Source organism: Priapulus caudatus, unplaced genomic scaffold (assembly GCF_000485595.1).
Source record: "Priapulus caudatus unplaced genomic scaffold, Priapulus_caudatus-5.0.1 Scaffold982, whole genome shotgun sequence".
Taxonomy (NCBI): Eukaryota; Metazoa; Priapulida; class Priapulimorpha; order Priapulimorphida; family Priapulidae; genus Priapulus; species Priapulus caudatus.
The window spans coordinates 55,866-59,864 of NW_014578043.1; positions in this window are offsets into that span (position 1 = coordinate 55,866).

A 3,999-nucleotide genomic window follows, 5' to 3' on the forward strand; every position below is an offset into this window, starting at 1 on the left:
CGCATATTAAACTGAAATTGCTGCCTTAGATTTCAAACAATTTTCGATGTGTACTGTCGGAGTTTCCTTATAGCTACCTGTCGCGCGCGGCCCGCTACGAACACACACACATTTATGTTGCTGTGCGTTACTAGGCGGCGCCACAGATCGATAAGGCGAAAACAAATGGCCAAATTATGGGTATGAGCGCCACCTATAGTTGAAAAAGTTTAAATAGCGGGAGAATTCGACCAGGTGATCGCGATCATAAGTTGTTTTGTTATAAATCTTACCGATCGGGGTTATTGGTAAGTTGTCGCCGGGTTTATGGGTATAGATTACTATACAGGCTTTCACTGAAATGTTCATGTCTGACATGGTTTCTCTAGAAATGGTTCATCGACAGAAACAACTTTTTTTTCTGCGTTCCCTAGACACTTAGTGACTTACTGACTTAGCTCAAAATAATTGCGATTTTCAATCTCTACACTAGTCACTATGCCTACGTTTTCAGATTTATAATTAAAATTGAATAGGTTTGACATGTACATCGACACAGACACACACGTTCACACACGCACACACACACACACACACACACACACACACACACACACACACACACACACACACACACTACAACACACACACACGACACACACACACACACACACACACACACACACACACACACACACACACACACACACACACACACACAAGTAGGCGCGCACACACAGACTCACGCAAGCTAAAATGGTGCTAGCAATCAGTCGAGAAAGACTACCATGACTTAATAAGGGTCTTAATCTTAGGGGGACTATATCGACGGAAAACTGCGCACGTTCCACATACGCCATTCAGCAAACTAGATGAAGATTGCAGATATTTCAATACGTAGAGTAGAGGGTTGAGACGTCGAGAAAGACTGCAACGATTTGTAATTTTAAGAAGAAATTATCATCAGAAAACCGTGTACGATACATATAGGCCATTTACCGAACTAGATGAAAATTGCAGGCATTTGAATGCGGAGAGACTCGGCGCTGCTTGTTAACTGCGCGCTCTCTATCAATACAACAGGAAATCGTCTAAGTGTTCACCTTATCAACAATAGCTAGCGGTAACCGAGAGAACAGTGAATGCGCCGCCTCTCTGCACGCAGAACCCCATCATTATACCGTCTACTCGAATTCAGAATTGATATATACCGACACACAGCTGTATTTTTTCTGTTTCGGGTAAAATCGAAGGGCACGCTACATATTTCAGAAACTCTTGTGAACACGAGGGAATAATAGCGAGTGGGTTAACACTAAAAGCATTCGATTCGTTATCTGTCGTATTCGTACAGCCATTCCCTTTTCAGACTGTGCTATGGGGTCATGATACTACACTTTTACGTTTTTATATTTTCATAATTCCAAACCGTAACGCTATCATGCTGTCATGTTGTATGCTGTCATTTTGTCACTCTCGCACGGAGTCATATTCATTGAGTGTCGCACTCCCGTTTCATCATGCCGCCATACTCTCGCCTATGCTCTCGTGCACGGATTCACTGCTCATTATAGAGAAGAGTTGATAGAGAGAGAAGAGAGAGATTTCAACAAGAAACTGATACCACTGTCCAGCATTTGGAACACTGTTATTTTTTTGAGCGTGGAGAAATACTAACAGAGATGAAAATATTATGAGAGAGTTTAGATAGTATCGAGACACAAACACGAAAGAGTTCATATACGGTAAAAAAATGATCAACGCGCGGGACTTTAGCTATATTAAAAAATATTAACACAGGATTTGGATGGCGAAGCAATGCCACGAGAAAGTTTAAACGGCGAGAACCTGCTACCACAGAGAGATTTTTTCAGATGACGATCAAATGTGCCAGAAGATTTCGTTCAAGTTTTGTATTCTTGAAAAAGAATAACGTATTCCTCGTGCCAGGTGGCGGACGGAGAGCGGCGGCAATGCTAATTCACGAGCTGTCTGCGAGAGAAGCATCAACGCGATGTCAATGTCCACTGTCAGTAGCAAACATCCTGATGATGCATTAAGCTAATAGTTATAGCAGCTGTCGGAGAAGTTTATCCCGAACAACAGCGTCGAGCGACACGCAATATTCCACTCTGTGGCCGGAAAGCGAAACCGGATGCGAATCACGTCTTCGGATCCGATAACCCCGAGACGACGAAGACTTGCGTTCTCCTTTAATTACGTGCACGTAAGATGCTATCATCGCTGTGGCCTGCGCTGCCCGGTATAATCTATGCTACCGTGTGGTCGCGCCCATCAGTTGCTGACAGGAAATCGAAAACCAATTAATTCGCCCACGCCCACCTGCCACTATTAGGCACTTACTTGCAATGCATGGCGCGTTATGTTCAAGGCCAGGTCCGTACATAGCGATAAAGGGTAGCCGAGCAAAGAGTGTGTATATAACTCAATTCGACTTAACTAAACGTCACTAGAACTTACTCAGTTTAGTTTGCCCACGATGCGAGCGTGCCTCGACCGAATATGCAGATGCACGTATTGGTTTATTGATAACGTGTTTTCGTTGCGTGCGTGTTAGTTGAATAATGACGCTGTCTTCGTGCGTCAATAAAAAATACATAACAGTGTCTACCTAATTGTTTCTTGACAACTGAAGGTCAAGGATAATAGTTTGATAATAATTAACTGTGCTCGTACGTAGTTTTATAAGAACTAAATAGCTGCTATTACAATTTAATGATAACCAATTTTCGCGTCTACATAGTTTGCTATTGGCGAAGAGATCCCATTCATGCGTTCGTTCGGAGAGTAACTTTGGTTTAGTTTGAATATAATTTTTTGCTGATCTATTTTTCGTTATTGAGTTAGATTTAGATAGTTGTTTCGTCGTACTGTTCGACATATAGTTTGCTGACTCGTATATAATATATATTATACAAACATATATATATATATATATATATATATATATATATATACGACTACGAACACGCACAGCAGTATTCTATGTAGAATCCTGTAGCGTTCTTACGATTCGCGAGACGGTGGGGCACGTTCGTATCGCGCGGCTTAACGCTGTAAGGTACGACTGTCAAGATGGCAGACGAGACGAGAACCAACCTAGATCGCACCGGGGACGTGTGGCCGGTGGCATGATGCGTGCGAGCCAAGCCGAGTGCGTGCCCGGGAATTCCTGCCACGCGTCCACTCACAGATAGCAGTCGCATCGTCTCTATGAAACCTCATAGACTCATCGTTACGAAGTTGGCGGCAGGCCGCCGCCGACGCCCCGGATCACGCTAGCAATTCAAATTTCCATGTCGCACTTCCAGTCGGCTAAAATCTGCAAAGCAAGAGGCGAATTAGACACTGTCGCCGGCAGTTTGTGGTTATAACCCTGTTACGATATCATTAGGCGATGCCAGCTCCATCCAATATGGTCTTTTACGGCTTAATGATGTGCAATTGGTTTTTCAGCCCAGCGCCAATACTTTCCGAGAATTACTTCATCAGGATACGGTCTTCAATCATACATACAATTACTATCATACAATACCATACATACACGTACATACATACATAGCCAGTACATACATACATACATACATCATACAATACATACATACATACATATCATAACATACCATACATAACATAAATACATACATACATACATACATACATACATACATACATACAACAATACCATACATACATAGCATACAGTAGCATCATACATACATAACATACATACATACATACATAGCATACATACATAACATACATACATACATACATACTATTAATCATACATACATACATACATAACATACTACATTTACATACATACATACATAGCATACATACATACAATACATACATACATAATACGATACATACATAAATACATACGATACATACATACATACAATGACATACATACATACATACATACATACATATCATACATTACATACATACATACATACCATAGCATACATACATTACATACATACATAC